Source organism: Carassius gibelio, chromosome B18 (assembly GCF_023724105.1).
Source record: "Carassius gibelio isolate Cgi1373 ecotype wild population from Czech Republic chromosome B18, carGib1.2-hapl.c, whole genome shotgun sequence".
Lineage (NCBI taxonomy): Eukaryota > Metazoa > Chordata > Actinopteri > Cypriniformes > Cyprinidae > Carassius > Carassius gibelio.
The window spans coordinates 32,200,676-32,223,935 of NC_068413.1; the positions used below are offsets into that span (position 1 = coordinate 32,200,676).

A 23,260-nucleotide genomic window follows, 5' to 3' on the forward strand; every position below is an offset into this window, starting at 1 on the left:
AATTTTGCTAATATATTTTCAGAGATGTTAAACAGGATGTTATAGAATAATAATTAAATGTAACCCTAATTGTAACCCCAAAAAAAGCTAAATTACATACAACCTAATTTGCGTTTTTTCTGAAACATCCCAGCACAACATCTGAAGGGTTTTCCCGGATCACATTACAAATAGTCATGATAATGATAGGCACCTCTGCAAGTAATCATTCTCAGGCACAGGGTTATGGGAAATGAAGTCCGCAAAGAGAGTTATTACTCCAGTGATGGTTCCCTCTGGTGGTGATCAGAAGGAGCCACAGAGACTTGATGTGTGACAGGGCCCCCTCCCTGCGAGTGGCTCCTGACACGAGGAGGGAGATGATGCCAGGGTCTTCCAAAGGGGCTTGGGGCTGGTTTATCTGGATGGGTCCTATGAAAGTCAGTGGTAAGAGAGGGATCTAGAATGTCCTCTGCGTTGACCCAGGACCGCTTCTCCAGACCATACCCCTCACCATCCATTAGATACTGGAATAACCTGCCCTGGCGACAAGAATTCAGGATCTTGTGAACTTGGTATGCCTCCTCGTCTTCCATGATGATGGGATGGGTTCTCCGGTCACCAGCCTCCTGGTCATCCACTCCTCTGTTGCCACCAGTGAGCTTAAGCAAAGAAACATGAAAGGTGGGTGAGGTATGATCATTTGCTGTCAAAGCCAATCAAAATGAAATTGAAGTTATTTGTCTGAGAATTTTGAATGGACCCACATACCTGGGACTGAGCTTCTTGCAAAGGGGTCTTAAGCGAAGATCATGGGTAGACAGCCGGACTCACTCAACTGACTGACAGTTGGGACTAGCACATCGATGACAATCAGCTTGTTCCCTTGTTCGTCATTCCAGGTCTCCTCGATCTGTTGGAGCCATTAATTAACAGCAGATAAGTTTTGTTGGCAGAATGAGGGTAGAAAGCGGGTGAGCTCTTGGTTCAAATGTTCCACCTGGCAACTGGATTGAGAGTAATAGCTGGAGGTTAGGCTAGCTTTGATACCCAGTTTCTGACAGAAGGCAGACCAGACTCAGTGAACTTGGGATCCTGTTCGGAGACTATGTCATCAGGAAAGCCGTAAACATAAACACATAATGCATAAGGATTTGGCTGTTTTGAGATCTGTGGGTAGTTTGGACGCAGGGGTCATTATGACTGTGAGGATAGTGGTATGCCACTCTGAGAAGGGTGGATCTGTGACAAAATTTATGACTATATGTAAACAGGGGTGTTGTGGAATGGGTAGAGGTTGTAAGAAGCCAGCAGGTAGTTGGTGAGAGGGTTTGGATATATTACATGTGTAACAGTCCCTGATGAATGCTACTGTATCTGCCTGCAAAGTGAACCACCAGAAGTAATTAGGGAGTAGTTGTAAGGTCACAGTTATACATGGATGACCAAAACTGGGAGTCGAGTGAACCAAATAAATTGCTCTTTAACATTGAGCCTGTGGCACGTAAGAGAGGTTTGGTGGATTTTGGCTGGTGGTGTGTCGGTGGTTTGGGCCTCTGTGATTTCCGTCATGATCAATCAGCTTGGTGCTAGTGAGGCCAGCAGGGGGTGCTCACCCTGTGGTCTATGTGGGCCCTAGCACCCCACTGTAGTGATGGGGACACTATACTGTCAACAAGCACCGTCCTTCGGATGAGATGTTAAACCAAGGTCCTGACTCTCTGTGGTCATTAAAAACCACAGGATGTCTTTCGAAAAGAGTAGTGGTGTGACTTCGGCATCCTGCCTATATTCGCCCATTGGCCTCTGACCATCATGGCCTCCTAAACAATCCCCATATCTGCTGATTGGCTTCATCACTCTGTCTCCTCTCCACCAGTAAGCTGGCGTGTGGTGGGCATTCTGGCGCAATATGGCTGCCGTCGCAACATCCAGGTGGATGCTACACACTGGTGGTGGATGAGGAGATACCCCCTGACTATGTTAAGTGCTTTGAGTGCCTAGAAAAGCTCCGTATAAATGTAAGGAATTATTATTATTATTATTATGTCAAATTGTATGGGAGCTAGAACCAGGGTAATAGGGATGATAAATTCACAGGAGAGTGGTTGCAAGGATGACTCAGTCTTGACAGAGCGTCTGCCATTGTATTCTGTGTGCCAGGGTGATATGTAACAGTGAATTCAAATCATGTGAAGAATAAAGTCCATCTTGCCTGCTTGTGATTGAGTCTCTTGGCGGATTTCAAGTATTCAAGGTTGTAATGTTCAGTTAGTACTTTAAGGGGTGTTTAGCTCACTCGAGCCAATGACGCCATTAATCAAAAGCTTCCTTCATGGCGAGGAGTTTCCAATTGCCTAAATCGTAATTATGCTCTGTGGGGCTGAGTGAAGAAAAGAATGCACAAGGAAATAATTTGGGAGGATTACCGTATCGCTATGATAGAATAGTGCTGATGTGGTGCTAAAAGCATCCACCTCTATAATGAACTTCAGTTCAGCATTAGGATGATGCAGAATGGGAGTGGTGGTGGATCTTTCCTTAAATTCATGAAATACAGAGATAGCGTTTGGTGTCCAGATGAGACATTGTCTCATACAGATTGCACCTTCTTGTCATGATCACATATCCGAGAAATGATACAGTGTTCTAACGAAACTCACTTTAAGTCTTGGCATACAATTGATGAGTAATGCAATGCTGGAGAACAGAACGAACATGTTTAACATGATCCTCATAGGAGTCAGAGTAGATCAAGATATTATCAATATATATATATATATATATATATATATATATATATATATATATATATATATATATATATATATATATATATATATATATATATATATATATATATATATATATATATATATATATATATATGTTGACCCATTGATTCAGCATGTCTTGTAACACATCATTGATTAAAGCTTGGAATATGGAATGACTGTTGATCAGCCCGAACGGCGTAAGAAGATATTTGTAGTGCACAGATGTAGTGGAGAAAGCAGTCTTCCATTCATCACCCTCCTGGATGCGAATGAGATTGTAAGCACTGCGAAGATCAAGCTTGGTGAAATACTTTGCTGTCCGCAGCAGTTACGAGGCTGCTGGAAATAGTTGTAGGGGTAACGGAACTTGACAGTGAGTTCGTTGAGACCACTGTAGTCAATGCACTGATGAAGTCCTCGATCCTTTTTTTCACAAAGAAGTATCCGGGTGAAGCAAGTGAGGTGGATGGTCAAATCAAGCCCTTTGTTAGTTCCTCCTTGATGTATGATTTCATAGCTTCAGACTTGGGTGAGAGAGAATTTCTGATCATTTTACTGACTGGGACCTTTGAGTCTCTTTCAGCAAAATGAATAAATCTTTTTTTGAGTCATTTTGTTAATTTGATCAAATATAATTAAAATGTTATGTGTTACATTTTCCAGCCACTCTGTAATGTCAGGATTGAACTTATCAGTGTCATGTCGAGAGTGGTTCCACTGCCGGCTGTCGGGGCTATGGTGTGCGTTTCTCCGATCCAGCCACTCTGTAATCTTTGAGATTGTTTCAGTTCTGTGTGAACAGTGTCAAGTTCATCTTGGAGCTTGTCTCTCTGCAGATATGCTCGTTGATTTTAGCTCAGGCTGCTTGCACGTGTGTTTTGCAGGCCCAGGTTTTAAAGTCTCTTTTTTCAGTTCAGTCTCTGCTCTTTTTAGGAGAGCGTCACCTTACTGGAGTTTTTTGTTGAGTTCTTTTCTGGCTTCTATCTCCAGCTGTTCTCTTTGATCTGTTTCGAGGCGAAGATCTTGCAGGGCATTGTGAAGTCTTTCTCTCGCTGGTTTTGGGTCTCGAGGAGGAGCTGATCAAGGCATCTGGGGACTAAGGAGACAAGTTGCTCAAGTTTAGGAATAGGAATGTTGTCCCAATTCTTGTCTAATACAGGCTTCCTCTTGTCACATCTTCCTCTTTATGATGCACCAAATGTTTTCTATGGGTGAAAGATCTGGACTGCAGGCAGGCCATTTCAATACCCGGATCCTTCTTCTATGCAGCCATGATGTAATAATTGATGCAGTGTGTGGTCTGGTATTGTCATGTTGGAAAATGCAATATCTTCCCTGAAGAGACGGCATCTGGATTGGAACATATGTTGTTCTGGAACTTGGATATACCTTTCAGCATTGATGGTGCCTTTCCAGATGTGTAAGCTGCCCACGGCACACGCACTCATGCAACCCCATACCATCAGAGATGCAGGCTTCTGAACTGAGCGCTGATAACAACTTGGGTTGTCCATGTCCTCTTTAGTCCGGATGATAGCATCCCAGTTTTCCTAAAATAACTTTTTGATTATTCTGACCACAGAACAGTCTTCCATTTTGCCACAGTCCATTTTAAATGAGCCTTGGCCCAGAAAAAAACACCTGCACTTCTGGATCATTTTTAGATTTGGTTCTTTTTTGACCTATAGAGCTTTAGCCAGCAAGGGCGAATGGCACAGCGGATTGTGTTCACCAACAATGTTTTCTGGAAGTACTCCAGAGCCCGTGTTGTGATTTCCATTACATTAGCAGTCCTGCATGTGATGCAGTGCCATCTAAGGGCCCGAAGATCGTGGGCATCCCGTATGGTTTTCCGGGCTTGACCCTTACGTACAGAGATTGTTCCAGATTCTCTGAATCTTTGGATTATATTATGCACTGTAGATGATGATAAATTCAAACTCTTTTCAATTTTTCTCGGAGAAATTCCTTTCTGATATTGCTCCACTATTTTTCACCGCAGCATCGGGGCAATTGGTGATCCTCTGCCCATCTTGACTTCTGAGAGACACTGCCACTCTGAGAGGCTCTTTTTATGCTCAATCATGTTGCCAATTTAACTAATAAGTTGCAAACTGGTCCTCCAGCTGTTCTTTGCTACCTACTTTTTTGGAATGTGTCACTTTAATGAAATCCAAAATGAGACAATATTTAGCATGACATTTCAAAATGTCTCACTTTCAACATTTGATATGTTATCTATATTCTATTGTGAATAAAATGTAAGTTTATGATATTTGTAAATTTTTCCATTCCTTTGTTTACTCACAATTTGTATAGTTTCCCAACTTTTTTGGAATCAGGTTTGCAATTTTTTGAAATCTACAGTGTATTTTGTTTTATTATGATGTGATTTAATGTATATGAAAAAAACACAAATATCAGGGCATGACAAAACTTCTCCAGGCCCCAAAAATACCCTTAGACTCCAGAGGGTTAATGTATGTGTATATATATATATATCATGATTTTAGGTCAGATAGCAAATGTTACCATTCTTCTGGAAAACTGCTGGTCTAACATTCATCAATTAGGTAACTATCAATCTAACTTGTTTTTAAACAATGAAAACTGTAAAATATATATTAATATATTAAAGTGTGTTTTATTTTTATTTTTTTTACAGGATCCTCTGTTCTCAGACCCAACCATTCATCTGAAGGACTGTGAAAATATGAACCCTTTGAACCACTGGTGACAGTTTCCACATGATAAACAGAAATGGCATGGCAGAGGATGATAGGGGTATTGACATTTCACTAAAATTAAATATCATTTAATTACATTTAGTCTGCTAGTCAGAATTATATCTGATTAAATAAAAAATAAAAAATAGTGGTTCATGTTAGTTTTGGGATAGTGGTTCATGAGTCCTTTGTCCTGAAAAGTTTAAATGGCTGATTTTCTTCAGAAAAATCCTCCAGATCCTTCACTTTCTTAGGTTTTCCAGCATATTTCGCATATTTGAACACTTTCCAGCAATGCATGTATGATTGCAGAAAAACAATTGAGGGACTTATACACAACTATTTCAAAAGGTAAACACATTTATTGATTTTCAAGAAAGCAACACAATTTATTAAGAGAGACATGGTGTGAACTACTTGAATTGGATGATCAGGGAAAACTACTATTTTATTATTATTTTATTTTTTTCGGAAAATCATTATTATAAAAGTACCGTATTTTCCGGACTATAAGTATTTTTTTTTTTTATCATAGTTTGGCTGGTCCTGCGACTTATAGTCAGGTGCGACTTGTTTATCAAAATGAATTTGACATGAACTGAGAGAAATGAACCAAGAGAAATTAAACAAGAGAAAACATTGCCGTCTACAGCCGCGAGAGGGCGCTCTATGCTGCTCAGTGCTCCTGTAGTCTACCACTGAGCAGCATAGAGCGCCCTCTCGTGGCTGTAGACGGTAATGTTTTCACTTGGTGCTTGGTTTTAAATAAATGCAACTTATAGTCCAGTGCGACTTATATATGTTTTTGTTCCTCGTCATGACGTATTATTGGACTGATGTGACTTATACTCAGGTGCGACATATAGTCCGAAAAATACGATATGTAGCTTCTGAAGGGCAGTACTAAATGAACAGATATGATCTTTAAACAAAACAAAACATTTTTACTTATCATCCTGTTCAAAATGTACACCCACAACTTTTAAAGCATTGTGTTTCCTTCTGGAGCATCAGTGAACAATGTTTTCACCTTTTATAATAGTTGTATATGAGTCCTTCATGTTTCATTAGAAGTGAAAAGATAGATATCAGAATTATTAGTCATTGATGGACAGGTGCCAAATATGCAGAAGATGCTGGAAACCCAAATAATTTGCAATACTTTTTCTGAAGAACAGCAGGCAGTTGAACAGCTTTGGCCTCAAGAAAAACTATCCCAAAACAAAAACAGCTGTGGGTAAATATCTATTTTGTAAAATTGCTTATTCATGACGGTACTTAATAAAAATAGCATACATTATGATCCCTCTTTTGTTAAAATGGGCTACTGTCCTGCAAAGTTTTGCTCCAACCCTAATTAAAAACACCTGAAGCTAATCAAGGTTTTGAGGATTACTAGAAGGCTACATGCAGGTGAGTTTGATCAGGGTTGGAGCAGACCCTTACAAAAAAATAACCATGGTTTTATTATAGTAAAACTGTAGTAACCCATGGTTTTTTGGCGTATTGACTGCCATTTGTAAAACCACAGATTTACTACAAATACCGTGGTTAAACTATGGTTAATATAGCAAAACCATGGTTAGTTTGTATTTACCATGGTTTAACTACAGTAACCATGGTTTTTTTGTTTTATTTGTAGTAAAACCATGGTTAATTTTCACAAGGGGCACTCTGCAGGGCAGTGGCACTCCGGGACTGATTTTGTTCATGTCTGTGCTAGGGGTGCAAGGGTAACTTGGCATGGTCCTGATGGTGCCATTAGTGTTGTAAAATATGTGTGTGTCTGTCTGACTAAGAGAGCAGTAAGCACTGTCCTGTCTTTGCAGTGTCCTTTCCAAGTGTATTAATTATTGTGTTTGTCTTTTGGTTAGTATACTTTTTTATTGTTTCTTTTCAAAATTATTTTATTTTTCAATAATTTTAATTATATACCTGAAGTGTCTGTGTTTGCTTTGTTAACAGTTTTTTTAAGCGCATGATGCGCCCATAGCATTTAAAACATTAAGTATACAGTAATTTATAGATATGGATTTACCGGTGAGTGAATAAACCTTTCCGTCCGTGTCTGGGAGTTTATTGCATTAGTAAACGGACTGGAAAACTGCCGCACACAAAACATTCCATTTCTGACAGTGTACAGAAGTCAGAAACGGCAGAGCACGTAGACGGAAACTGCCGGAAACGTTCCATTTATGGGTTTGTGTGGAAATGCACCTTTGCATGCAGTATGTTAACAGAGATGTTAATTATAGGACCTAAAAACTCTGCTTGTAATAACCTAGAACACTATCTAAGACTTGATGGCTGCTCTGTCAATTCTTCGTCATCAATTAGGAACCTAGGTGTGCTATTTGTTCACAATCTTTCCTTAGAAATCCACGTTTCTAGCATTTGTAAAACTGCATTTTTCCATCTCTAAAAATATCTAAATTACGGCCTATGCTCTCAATGTCAAATGCAGAAATGCTAATCCATGCATTTATTACATCAAGTTTAGATTAGTGAAATGCGTTATTGGGTGGTTGTTCTGCACACTTAGTAAACAAACTACAGCTAGTCCAAAATGCAGCAGGAAGAGTTCTTACTAGAACCAGGAAGTATGACCATATTAGCCCGGTCCTGTCAACACTGTACTGGCTCCCTATCAAACATTGTATAGATTTTAAAATATTGCTTATTACTTATAAAGCCCTGAATGGTTTAGCACCTCAGTATTTGAACGAGCTCCTTTTACATTATAATCCTCTACGTCCGCTACATTATCAAAACTCTGGCAATTTGATAATACCTAGAATATCAAAATCAACTGCGGGCGGCAGATCCTTTTCCTATTTGGCGCCTAAACTCTGGAATAACCTACCTAACATTGTTCGGGAGGCAGACACACTCTTGCAGTTTAAATCTAGATTAAAGACCCATCTCTTTAACCTGGCTTACACATAACATATTAATATGCTTTTAATATCCAAATCCGTTAAAGGATTTTTAGGCTGCATTAATTAGGTAAACCGGAACCGGAAACACTTCACATAACACCCTATGTACTTGCTACATCATCAGAAGAATGGCATCTACACAAATATTTGTCTGTTTCTCTCTCATTCCGAGGTCACCGTAGCCACCAGATCCAGTCTGTATCCAGATCAGAGGGTCACTGCAGTCACCCGGATCCAGCATGTATCTAGACCAGATGGTGGATCAGCACCTAGAAAGGACCTCTACTGCCCTGAAAGACAGCGGAGACCAGGACAACTAGAGCCCCAGATACAGATCCCCTGTAAAGACCTTGTTTTAGAGGACCACCAGGACAAGACCACAGGAAACAGATGACTCTTCTGCACAATCTGACTTTGCTGCAGCCTGAAATTAAACTACTGGTTTCGTCTGGTCAGAGGAGAACTGGCCCCCCAACTGAGCCTGGTTTCTCCCAAGGTTTTTTTCTCCATTCTGTCACCGATGGAGTTTCGGTTCCTTGCCGCTGTCGCCTCTGGCTTGCTTAGTTGGGGTCACTTCATCTACAGCAATATTGTTGTCTTGATTGCAAATAAATGCACAGACACTATTTAACTGAACAGAGATGACATCACTGAATTCAATGATGAACTGCCTTTAACTATCATTTTGCATTATTGACACACTGTTTTCCTAATGAATGTTGTTCAGTTGCTTTGACACAATGTATTTTGTTTAAAGCGCTATATAAATAGCGTTTTAAACAAATCGAGGTAAATCGAGGTAAGTCAGCTGTATTTATACTGTGGTATTGATTACTTGATTGTGGTCCATCGGTTTTGATTAGGCTAAGTATCTGAAGCGCTCCTCCTGAACCTTGTTAAAGGGATAGTTCACTCTCAGATTAAATTTTTATATGTTTTAGCTTACCTCAAGGACATCCAAGATGTAGGTTTCTCTGTTTCCTCAGTATTTCCCATTTTGATATTTTTAGGTCTAACCGTTCTTGTCTGTGACTCACATAATGGATGTCTATGGTCACCACCTCAAAGAGCATGCACAGAGGAGTCAAAATTAAACAATTTCCCATCGTAAGTACACACTGATGACCTAAGACACGAAACGAGCGGTTTGTGTAAGAAAACGGACAGTATTTATGTCGTTTTTACCTCTTGTACACAACCATGTCCAACTGATGTGAGTGCACGAGTGCTTCCCGATGTGACGTGCGCGTGCGCTCTGGCTTAGTCTGCACAAGCGCGGAACGCGTGTACATCACTCATTGTTTACACTTACTGCCTATGGTTTACACAGATTTCGGAAGTTTTACCTTTCACTGTGAAGATCTAAACATATTTAGACGTACAGGAAATTGCAATGGAAGACGATTTCAATATATTCATAATTATTTTCTTTCTTTTTTTTTTTTTTATAGTGCAGCAGTAAGAGGATGCATGTTATAAGCCTGATGTCTTGCAGGGAATAAAAATGGAACCTATTGAATCCACTGAAACTCTTCAAGCTCCATGATCTTCTCTAAATAATGGAGATACACATTTGTTTCATCCTGTTTTGATAGATTAATGTGGTGGTGATTGACTGACAGCTGATGATTTGGCATGGGTGAAAAGCATCCTTCCAGAGCTGTACAAAGTCCTGCATGCATCTCTCAGTCATCAGCTGTCCGTCTTATTTTATTTATTTATTTATTTATTTATTTATGTTGCAGCGGTTTCATCTCATGCTGAGAAAAGACTGGTGGTGCTCTGTCGTGTTCTTTGAATGCACTGTGGTCCTCCAGGACTTGAGACATGAGGCGGAGAATAACAGAAAATATACACATTTTTACATTTTGATTCTAAACATAGTACTAAATATTAAACCCCAGCTATCAGTGTATTTGTTATACTGATTTCATCTGAAGGCACCATTAAGGAGATTAAGCCTATCTCCTTAGGCAATACATGTATTTATTCAATTGCAAAATTAATTGTAGGAATTTTTAGATTTTCAGTCTATATGAACCTTGTAGGAGGAAAAATAACATGGAACCTTCTCAACTGGGAACTGATTGACTGGTAAAATTTAAGCATTCTATTCTGAATATGCAAATAAAAATGTATGAAAACAATTTACATTCATACTTGTTATTCCAATTGGAGGAAAATAAAGTATGAAAGTATCATTCATAATTAATCACATCTGTTTTAGATTTCATGTTGACTTTAATATCAGGTGTAAATGAGGACATAGATAATTGTAAAATCATGGAAAAATTGGAGTCTAACAAAGTGGCAGTGAGTTTATGGAGGTAATGCTACTTATATATTTTTACATCTTACACAGCTAATAACGATTCGTGATTGTTTTGTTCATGACTGCATTGCTGGTCTGCCCTTTCAGGTAATTTACAGATTTGTTGAACAGCAATGAGGTGAGCATTACATTCCCCCCTTGTTCACAGTCTAAATGCACTATTAATTCCAAAAACAAATAGCTGTGGTTCATTTTGAATATCCAAACTTATAGAATACTATGATGCAAAATAAGAAATAACTGTCATTTTTTTTTTTTTTTTGTACATTGTGCTAAAGTAACTAAAGTAACTACTGCTCTGTGATTTTACAATTAACACCCAGCCAGTTTTCTAGCCATCAGGTCTTGCTTGTTCTATTCCCTTTATCTGGATAGCACACTTTTGACATATACACTTAATGGAGTGTAATTGAGATTCCGTGCCCTTGCCATGGTCCACTTCCTCCGTACCCTCTGTCATTTAATCATTTCAGATTACTGATGCTTGGTGTTGGATGCAAACTTTGGGTCAAATAATGTTTTTGTTTTTTTTTCAAATAATGTTTTTTTTTTTTTTTTTTACTGCTTTTGAAATTAATGTAGGATAGAAAAAAAAAAAAAAAAAAACTTGTGACCTTAGGAATTTCACGGCTGTTTCTCACAGATTTAGATTAGTTTGACTTTATAATAGTTGACCAGAAGTCTTATAAAAGACAATTCATTTGTCTGTTGACACAGCCTGACTGCTCGTAGTTCAGAATAACTTGCCTTTAGGCTTTCACAGTGATAAATGATGTAGACTGTATTCAGGATTGTGGCACTGCTGATTCCCTCTCTACCTCCATCTTGCTTTCTACCTAGCTCATATTCTTTCTTATCCCCCCCCCCCATTCCTCTTCGTCAATTTCTTATCAAGAATGACAAATGAGGCTTTGTGTACGGTTTATCTTGCAGCAGTGTTGTGAGGTCTAACCCAGATCAATGCTCTGAAGTGTACACTGATTACAAGAACACCAAGACCTATCCATTGTTTGACAGTTCTTGTCTTTCAATACTCTGCCTACCACTGTCAAACATCCAGGAATAAAAATGAATGATGTACAAGCAACACTGCAAAAAATGAAATCTTGCAGAGTCAAAAAATCTTAAAATAAGACTAATTATTTTTCTTCTTCTTCTTCTTCTTCTTCTTCTTCTTCTTCTTCTTCTAAAATACATTAAATAACCTAGAACTAAAAGCAAAATATTATTTAGCTTGTTTTGAGAAAATATAACTTGATTTTTCTTACTTAGAAAAAAAAAAAAAAATTCTGGTGATTTCTTTAAATGCATTAAGTATCTTTTTAAAGTGTACTGTTACAGTCTATCCTAGAATCAAGCCATGTTTTCTTATTTTAAGAGCACAACATTTCTAATTTTAGATCATGTTAGCACATTCATATATATATATATATATATATATATATATATATATATATATATATATATATATATATATATATATATATATATATTACATTAAAATACAAATATGTACTACTGTACACCCAAAGTGCTTTACAATCATATCAGGGGATCGCTCCTCAACAACCACCAGTGTGCAGCATCCACTTAGATGACGGCAGCCACAGTACAGCAACGCAAGTGGGCTCACCACACACACACACACACACACACACACACACACACACACACACACACACACACACACACACACACACACACACTACAGAGAAGAGAGAGTGGTAGAGCCAATTCAATGAATTAAACATTATTTAGTTTGAACCAAATGAGAACCAAGAAGTTGCAAATCAGAGAAACATAACATTTTATTTGGTGCTGATAACTGTCAATTTATAGACAACATCTTGTACATCAAACAGCATCCAGTAACTTCATTTTAAAGGATTAGTTCACCCCAAAATGAAAATTTCCTGATAATTTACTCACCCCAATGCCATCCAAGTTGTCCATCTCTTTCTTTCTTCAGTGGAAAATGAATTAAGTTTTTTGAGGAAACCGTTAGGATTTTCTCCACACAATGGATTTCAATGGTAACCAAAATGTTGAAGTCCAAATCAGTGCAGTTTCAAATGACTTGTGAGTGCTTCAAATGTCTCTCCTTAATCCCTGAAGATTTAAGAAAATGAGCAATGGATTCGCTAGATAAGGCCCTAATGCTCAGCTGGGATCGAGGAGAGTCATTTGAAGCACTTTAAAACTGCATTGATTTGGACTTTAGCATTTTGGTTGCAATTCAAGTCCATTGTGTGGAGAAAAATCCTAAAACATTTTCCTCAAAATAAATGTATTTTCCACTGAAGAAAGAAAGACATAAGCATCTCCAACAAATCAAATCCAGCCTTGGTTTGGCTTGGTCCATTGTCAAACATTGCTAGAATCATTGGATGTGAAAGTAGTTGTGCCAAACTTCGGACCAAAGGAATATAGTAAAAGCATATTTTTCTTATTCTTACAGCTTGTGAGGCTCCTCTACTCCTAAAGGATGCAGTCTGGGAAATTTCAATTTCTTGGGCTTCAACTACTTTGAACTGATTTTTAGATTTGAATCTTGCATATATGTGGTGGAAACTGTGTCAAAAGGGTATTCAAAATTATTAAAAATGTCCAGAACGTCACTCATCAGTTGATCGCTCACCCCTGATTGTCTGTGAATAATATCTAGGGAAGTCGTGGCCTAATGGTTAGAGGGTTGGACTCCCAATCGAAGGGTTGTGGGTTCTAGTCTTGGGCCGGACGGAATTGTGGGTGGGGGGAGTGCATGTACAGTTCTCTCTCCACCTTCAATACCACGACTTAGGTGCCCTTGAGCAAGGCATCGAACCCCCAACTGCTCCCCGGGCGCCGCAGCATAAATGGCTGCCCACTGCTCCGGGTGTGTGCTCACAGTGTGTGTGTTCACTGCTCTGTGTGTGTGCATTTCGGATGGGTTAAATTCCTTTTTTTTTTTTTTTTTTCTGGGGGAAGTCGTGGCATAATGATTAGAGGGTTTAACTCCCAATCGAAGGGTTGTGGGTTCTAGTCTCGGGCCGGACGGAATTGTGGGTGGGGGTAGTGCATGAACAGCTCTCTCTCCACCTTCAATACCATGACTTAGGTGCCCTTGAGCAAGGCATCGAACCCCCAACTGCTCCCCGGGCGCTGCAGCATAAATGGCTGCCCACTGCTCCGGGTGTGTGCTCACAGTGTGTGTGTGTGTTCACTGCTCTGTGTGTGTGCATTTCGGATGGGTTAAATGCAGAGCACAAATTCTGAGTATGGGTCACCATACTTGGCTGAATGTCACTTCACTTTTTCACTTTAATATCTGTAATTTGGCCCACGAAGGCAGTCCAACAGTGAGGCTTGATACTGCTGCACCCCGAAAATTATGTCACTGACAGTTCACTGCAGAAAAAAAAATCACTTTCTTCCTGGTGGAAATGAAAAACATTTTAAGACTTCATAATGTATTATGCATTTATAAATAACCTAAAATAACGCAATATAAAGTGCAACAGTGCCCACTAAACATATTCTTTGTTCAGTAATTATATACCATGAATGAGCCAGGAGGAAATCATTAAAAAGAGACGGCATTACAAATTAACAAAGCAAAAAAAGGTATTTGAAAATCAGATAAAAAGACAACAGCACAGAACTTTAACGACTTTAATAGGAATGGACTTCAATTCCAATGACAATTAAGTTAAATGAGATATGCTTGTATTTGTTTGTGATTAATGCAGAATAGAGGGGTGCAAGTATGGTGTCAAAATCCTGTCCCCTTGTTCTCTCGAGATTTTTCGATATGAGTAAAATAAGCCTGTGTTAAACATGACTTGAGAACCTTGACGTTTTGTTGTACAACATTTTTTGTTTTATTTTATTACGTGCACCCATACAAAAAAAAATAATAATAATAACACATTTTAAAGCAATCATGATCATATGTTTAAAAAAAAAATAACTTGGTAATAAAGTTTGGGATGTGAATGTGCGCAGTTTATGTTGTAGAACAAAAAAAATAAAATAAAATTATCAACAAGTTATGTTTATCAACAGGCTTTAATTTACTTATAAATTGAAAAACCCATTTTCAAATGCTTGCCATCATCGTGTAAATGAACGGCAATAACACAAACAAAGTTTTTTTGATTTCAATAGAAAACGGTGTCATATAAAAAATACATTAAGATATATGCAACTAACATAAAAAAAAATAAAAAAAAAAAAAAAAAAAAAAAAAACAAAGCAATGAGTCGTTGTTAATATGGATAAAATAAATGGTATTTTTCTCCCGGGACCAAGACAGTTGTACTATATTAGGCTTCTGTTCAATTGCTGGCTACATGTGTGTGTATGATGATTAGGGGTGGGCGATAGGTCAAAAATATAATATCACTATTTTTTTTTTTTTTGAAAACAATGCCTTACAATGTAACACATATATATATATATATATATATATATATATATATATATATATATATATATATATATATATATATATATATATATATATATATATATATATATATATATATATATAAAGGGCAGACATTAAGGCCAAAGTGGCGAAGACAAAAAACCCTTGACAATACACATACATAATATAATTAGCTAAAGAAATAAAGCACCATTTATTTAATTTGTATAAGTACCATATTTTCCGGAATAGTCACACTTTCTTTCATAGTTTGGCTGGTTCTGCGACTTATAGCCAGGTGTGACTTCTTTATCAAAATTAATTTGACATGAACCAAGAGAAATGAACCAAGAGAAAAATATTACCATCTATATAAATTTTACATTGATTCTTATTAAAGCTACTATTAAAGTTCTCAGTCAAGAGCAGCGAGTGATTTTCTCTTTGTTTAGTGTTGTCTTAACATTAAATGGACAGTTTATCCCAAAATGAAAATTGCCATAATTTACTCTCCAGGTTGTTTTAAACCCAAATAAGTTTCTTTCTTCTGCTGAAAATAAATTATTTCGAAGAAAGTGGCCATCTAAACAGTTGCAGGTCTCCAGTGACTTTCATAGTATACATATTTTCCTGCAGTTAAAGTCATTGGGGACCATTAAATGTTTGGTTAGCCACTTTCTTTAAATTATCTTCTTTTGTGTGTTCAGTACAAGAGACAAATTAACCCTTTGACGTGTATGACGTGTAGTCTTGGTTGGTCCCTGAAGCGTACGATCACACCGGTGTGATTATAACTTTCAGTGCGTCACGTCTTCAACTGCTGAATTTAAATCCACTTTTGCGCTTTGACTGATGCAGAGCCAGATTGCACGTGCCATTTAATGTTTATTTAAAGTTTCAGACATTTAATTACACAAGAGTATTACCAAAAACATACATTTACAGTTTGTAAATATTCAGCTAGAATATTTTAAACTCACGTGCGAAAGTGTTAAAACAGGTTTGGAACAATGTTATAGTACGTGAATAAGGACAGCATTTTCATTTTTGGGTGAATTATCTCTTCAGACAAGCGGGAGCAAGTTTACTATTAGACTACTGTCGCTTTAAGACCTGATTGCATCTAATAAGCTATACAGGCATGACGGCATTCTATGTTCTCTCAAATGTTAGTGTATAAACTGTATAACACAATAAGACAACTTTTTGACAGGCTTTGACAGACAAAAGCGCATGTTAGAACAGTGCATCAGCATGCAAATTAAATGTTTAACCGGCAAAACACAACTTTTGTGAAGTGCAGTGTCCCGTGAATGTAACTAAAAAAAAAACATTTTTGTGTTTGCGTTAAAATGTGCTGTGAATGTCAAGAAAGAGGTTGCAGCCTTTCAAAAGAACTTTGTTGTCGACTTGAGCAACACAGTGACCAACATCATGTCTATCATGAAAGCATCAAGAACTGACTTCATGTACCCATCAAAAAGTGATGTGCTTGCAATGGCAAAGTGACTGGATGAATATTATCCCATGCTTTGAGATAACTCTGTGAACTGCAAACTTATTTCGTCAGTGTTTAAGGGATTGGGATTCAAAAATTACATTTAAGGGCAGTTTTTAAATCATATATTGGGCATATTTAGGACGTCCTTAAGAACTGATAATAAAAGCATCAGGAAATAAAACATTTAATATTTGTCTATGTGTACAACCTGTAACATCGTCAAACAGGATTCCATCTTCAAGCAATTAATGAAGAGACTCCAAAAACATGAGAACCCCAAAAAAGAAACAGGGTCCAACACCACAAAGAAAAAAGAAAAGGCGCTTTGATTTTGACTATGATGGTGATTCAAGCTCTTGCACATTATATATTCAGCAGAAAGCAGCAGTGTTTCAGCTGTAATGTTGGACAAAGGAGAGAGCAGCACACCACCATCAGTGAGCACAAAACCACTTGCTGGTAAGTGTACCACATATTAGTTTATACTGGTTTATTTTCTCTCTCTCTTTTTTTTTTTTTAATAAGGGGGAACAGCTGAATACAATTTACCATTCAGTCAGATTGACCATACAAGAGATGAAGACCATTCTGACAATATTTAAGTTAAGAAATTCTAAGTAATATATCTGATAATATATTTGAGTTCCTAGTGACTTCAATTCAATTCAATTTTTTTTTTTTTTTTTTTTTACAAATGTGTATGTGTGGGATTATTCCAGGTAATGGATGAACTAGGCCAGATTCTTGACAAAGGAAATCCCAGATTCATCCCAAAATTAAGGGCCCATTGGGAAAGCTTCTGAATCAAAGATCAGTTCTATGGGGTTTACAAAATGGTTTTGAAGCCACCAATGACTCTAGATGGAGGTAAACTACCTGCCTTTACTACTTGAATTAAAATGTGAAAAAACTAACAATAGTTGTTTAACTTGATTGTCATTGTCACACACTACCATTCAAATGTTTTATAACACTTACTTTTTAAAGGTCCCGTTCTTCGTGATCCCATGTTTTAAACTTTAGTTAGTGTGTAATGTTGCTGTTAGAGTATAAACAATATCTGTAAAATTCTAAAACTCAAAGTTCAATTCCAAGGAAGATATTTTATTTAACAGAATTCGCCTACAACTAACGACCAGTTTGGACTACATCCTTTTACTTCCTGCTGTAATGACATCACTAAAACCATTTTTTAACTAACCTCCACCCACAGGAATACACAAAAAAGGGGGCGTGGTCTTGTTGCGCTTGGAGCAAGGAGAAGGAGGAAGAGTTGCGTTTGAAGAGTGCTTTTGTCGCAATGTCGTCGAAACGCTGTTATTTTCATCTCGGGAGTCCAATCACCTTTGTTTGGGCTTCCCAGGGACGCTGTACTTAGAGATCAATGGTTACAATTTATGTTTAACTCGGTTCCCGAAAATTATAATCCACATGTATAACTATGTGCTGCACATTTTGCTGAGGACAGCTTTGTATCACTGATTATTTTTGTAACTACCGTATGTTTTAGGAAAGCTGCACTGTGTAGCTGGTTAATCGCGCGCTGTGTTCGGTGCGCACGAGAGATCCACGTCTCACGAACAGCAACACTGAACCGAGCTCTCCTTCAGGACGTTCGCGTCCTCCTGCACCTGAACAAACAAATATAAATCGCAGTTTAAACAAAAAGAAAAGGATACGAAAGTGATTAATTCAGCACCGCGGTGTCCTGGTGTTCAGGGCGCAAGTAGAGACGCGTCTCAAAGTCTTCTTTCTTTTGTAACGACAACAAATACATACAAACTATGTCAAAATACCTGTCTTGGAAAGTGTGTTCGAAAAGTCTGGGGTTATGTCTTAAGTGAAAGTGAAGAGTTGAGAAAGAAATTTGATGTGTATCATTGTAGCGGATCCACTGTCTCTTAAAGTGACCGTGCCTAATTTACAAAATCTGCTGTTAGTGTCTTTAATGTATGAAAATGAAAGTAAATCACTCACTGCTCTTGACTGAATTACTTTGTAGTTTATCCAAGAATTTATCCACAGTCAAACTAAAAATCTGATATAATTGATTATATTGTTTTACTGGTGAGTGCAGGACACTCGTTCATTTATGTAAGCGAGTATAGCAAAATACAGCGAACTGTGAAACATTATACCCAAAAATTCTTCATAATGTAGATTACCAGGGAAATTGCTAATATATATATATATATATATATATATATATATATATATATATATATATATATATATATATATATATATATATATATATATATATAAAATTAGGGAACTGACCATGTTTTGCTTAATTATTTATTTCTTTAATTGCTAATGCAACCTTTTCACACCACAGACTGAACAAAATAAAGCATTGCTTGGTAATTGTTCAACAAAGTATGGATAGTTGTGTAAATATTGTCATACTGACAGTTGTCTTAAGTTTTGGTTGATTCCATTACATATTTTCTATCAAAGTTATCTGACATTATCAAGATATTTTTTTTTTCTGACACAGTTTAACTCTGAGTTCTTGTCATATTTTATTACCATTTTCTAAACTATAACAAATAAACTGTGATAATGTGAGAAATGTTGAAGGTGTCTGAATACATTTTGGTTTGACTGTGTATTTTATTTTACAGTGAATACTATGCAGTGCTATTTTAAATTAGTTTCAGGACACCTACAAACTTAAAAAAGGAAACATTGTGTTAATAGCACAAATAAAGAAATAGAACGAACATACAGTAAATATTAAACCATTTCAAACAGGGCCCACTGTACAACCTGCACCAGGGCCCCTCAAACCCCAGCTACGGCCCTGGGTTAAGGTACCAAGACGGAGCAATGCACTGTTTGTACTGTAAAAATAAAACAAGAAGGCATGTGGTTTAAAATATGGCAACTAAAATAAAAAGCACATCTGTATGCAATACAGTTTCATTATTATCCAGAGCGTCTTACTATAAAAAATTTGTGCGACCACATTATGTTTTGTGCCAGTAACTGAAAAAGTTAGTCGCGCAAGTGCCACCAGTGGAAAAAGTTAGTGTAGTTCCCTGAAAAGCGTTCTGTGATTAGAAGTGCATCTCCAGCATGTGTGTTCGGAACAGGATTGCCAGGTTTTCAAAACAAATCATGCCCACTTGCTTCTCAAAACTACTCCAAAACTAGCCCAATCGCGTTTCAAGGAGGACAGCCTGCGCTCAGCTGCTGTCGAATCACAACACAGGAACCGCTGACACAATCAGAACTCGTTACGTATTTCTGAAGGAGGGACTTCATAGAACAAGGAAGTCATCAGCCCGTTTTTATGACAGTGAAAACAGCGGTATACAGATAAGTGAATTGTGTGAAAAACACTTTTTTTTTTTTGTTGTTTTTTTTTCACGGGAAACATGAACACATGCTATATTGCACACTGTTAACACAATCAAAGCTTAAAAAAAACATGAAAAACGTGACCTTATATGTCTCATTCTGCTCACCAAGGCTGCATTTATTTAATCCAAACTACAGCCGTTTTATAAGTGACTGTATAGTAAAGTGCAATTTATTCCTGTGATCAAAGCTGAATTCATCAGCATTACTACAGTCTTCAGTGTCACGTGATTCTTTAGAAATCATTCTAGTATGATGATTTGATGATGAACAAACATTTATGATGATTATTATTAGTATAATTATTATTATAATTATTATTATTATTATTATTATTATTATTATTATTATCTATTCACATAGTATAATATTTCACAATATCACTTTTTTGCTGTAGTTTGGAACAAGTAAATGCAGGCTTGGAGAGACAAATATACTTACAAAAGAAAACATTTAAACAATCTCACATTTCTAGAACATTTAAATGGTAGTGCATTTGAAACCATTAACAGATTGATATGAAAAGTTTAACTTCATTAAATAAGTTAAAGTTTAATAATACTTTCGACTACTTTTACATGTTTATCCTTTTTAAAGCACAATTGTTATACAACTATATCAAAACCAGGAGGTTAAAGGAAAGTCTGAAAGGCATAGTTCACCAAAAAATACAAATTCTACATCATTTACTCTCCCTCTAGTTGTTCCAAACCCGTAATCGTTTCTTTCTTCTGATGAGCACAAAATAAGATACTTTTAATAATGTTTTTTTGGGGTGAATTATACCTTTAATTAATGCATTCTCTACTCACTAATTTCAGTAAATCATAAAAGACTATTTGTTCTCCTCAATAGTCAAATGCTACTTAGACTTGATGAAGGCTCTTCCAGAGATGTTCCCATCACCTGTAGCCCCACCAAAAAAGACATGCAAGTGAAGCAATGCTGCACATCCTTGAGGTAAGACATACAATCTTGTTTATATTTCTACAAGACCAAGAGAAATAGAGAAGGTGTCATTTCAAGATGTACTGCTCAGTCATTTTTGTGTTTGTATTTCTATCCAACAGAAAACACAGATTCCTTCCTCAGTTTGGTCACATCACTCTATAAAACATTCCTCCAGAGCTCCACAGGTCTAAACAAATGAACTGTATCAAGTTCAAGTTGATCTTTTGTTCTTCTTGATCAAGAGTGGTATTCTGCAAGATGTCTCAACATGAAGGCCATACTTGTCTAGCTTTCATCTTACACACTGCATTGAAATAGTTTGCCTCCTTTCATTGGGTCATCTTGCAAGTCTTTGGCTATACATTGCAGGTTTTTCTCAGTTGCTCTGATTAAACATTGCATGATATTGTGCTTTTTATTAAACACCCTCAAAGTGTCACGGTAGGAAATCCAGTGTTTCCTCCGTGTCATGTTTTGTTATTGTTTTTGTACTTACGTTGTCTCCATGTGCTCGTTTAGTTGATTGTCATCACCTGGGTGTTGATTGTCTCGCTCCAGCTGATCGTCATCATACCTCTGCTACTTATACTCACCTCGCTCTCTCTCTGTGGTCAGATCCTCTCTTATGTCTCCATGCACTAGCTGGATTATCGTCTTCCGTGTTTGTGTGCTGGTTTGGATTCGTGTTGTCGTCCGCGTGTCAGTGTTCCGGTCTGTTCCTGGTTCCAACCATTGACCACCTTCACCTGCACCGCTGACTTCACCATCCCGCTCTTCTCACGCCACCGTAGACCTTCCTTGCCATTGCCAACACTCTGGACACTCTTTATCAATAAACTACATCTGATTGCCTGCAATTGCTTCCTCCTCTTTTATCTGTCGTTACAGTAGGATCTGACCCTCATGGAAGCAGCAGGCGATCGCTCCCCATCTCATCTCGAAGAATTTCTGCAACGAGCTGTGGGTCGTATGGATCGCCAAGACAAGGCGATAGATGAGATGGGTCGAGCCTTCCAAGCAATGGTGACGAAGGTGTCCGAGCTCGTTCTCCAGACGCAACAACAACAACAATCGTCACCCGCTGCGCCTCCCACACCACCCACACCGCCGATCGTCTCCGGGGGGATTTCCCAGCCCGAACCACGCCTCCCCATCCCGGAGAAATATGCGGGTGAGCCAGAGTTCTGTCGATCTTTTCTGTCTCATTGTTCTCTACACTTCGCCCTGCAGCCCCGCACGTTCTACACCGAGGAAATGAAGGTGGCATTCGTCTTATCTCTACTTACGGGAAGGGCTGCCCTCTGGGGGACGGCGGTGTGGGAGAACCAAGACAGCTGCTGTGCCTCGTTCCACGCACTTTCGGAAGAGATGAGACGGGTCTTCGACCGCTCTGCCGCCGGGAGGGAAGCGGCTTGGCTTCTCACGGACCTACGTCAGGGGGAAAGGTCCGTTTCCGATTATTCGATTGAGTTCCGCACCCTGGCGGCGGAGTGCAAGTGGAACGAGGAGGCGCAGTGGGATCACTTCCTGCATGGGTTGGCTGACCGCATCCAACAGGAGATCCGCGCCGTCGAGCTCCCCACTTCTCTCAACAGTCTGATTGACCTAACCATCAGAGTGGAGAATCGACTCGATCAAGCCACCAGACGGAGGGGGAGAGCAGTTCTCGCGAACAGACCGGAGGCTCAGTATCAGCGCTCAGATGTTGCGGTCAGCCCACCGGGAGATCTTGAACCCATGCAGGTGGGGCGAGCTCGGCTCTCCCGGGAGGAGAGGATCAGGCGGAGATCCCTGGGACTATGTTTATACTGCGGCAGTCAAGAACATCACATCCAGCGTTGTCCGGTAAAAGACCAAGCCCGATAGTAAGACGGAGGCTACTATCGGGTGGGATCTCTGCCAGAAAGACCTCATCTACATCGACACTCCTTCCGGTGAGTCTACGGTGGTCCACCCACGCACTCGAGCATCACGCCTTGTTGGATTCTGGGGCAGAGGGTAATTTCATGGACTTCCAGTTCGCTAGTAAGCTTAACATTCCTCTCACCTCCCTCAAACACCCCATTGCACCCTTTGCTCTCAATGGACACAGACTACCAGTCATCACTCAGACCACCTTACCTGTTTCCCTCACCACATCTGGCAATCATACTGAGGAGATATCATTCTACATTACGGACTCACCTTCATCCCCCATCGTTCTCGGTCACACCTGGCTTCAGAAACACAACCCCAGCATCAATTGGCGCCTTGGATCTGTGGTTAGCTGGAGCGAGGAATG

General features: G+C 38.5%; 1 long non-coding RNA gene across 1 annotated transcript; it reads left to right on the plus strand.

The window, feature by feature from the left end:
- The first annotated feature begins 13,057 nt into the window (after positions 1 to 13,057).
- LOC127977864 (uncharacterized) lies at positions 13,058 to 14,047 on the plus strand. The gene is made up of 2 exons (XR_008158375.1): positions 13,058 to 13,553; positions 13,851 to 14,047. It is a non-coding gene; the product is annotated as an uncharacterized LOC127977864 (long non-coding RNA).
- The last annotated feature ends 9,213 nt before the right edge of the window (positions 14,048 to 23,260 follow it).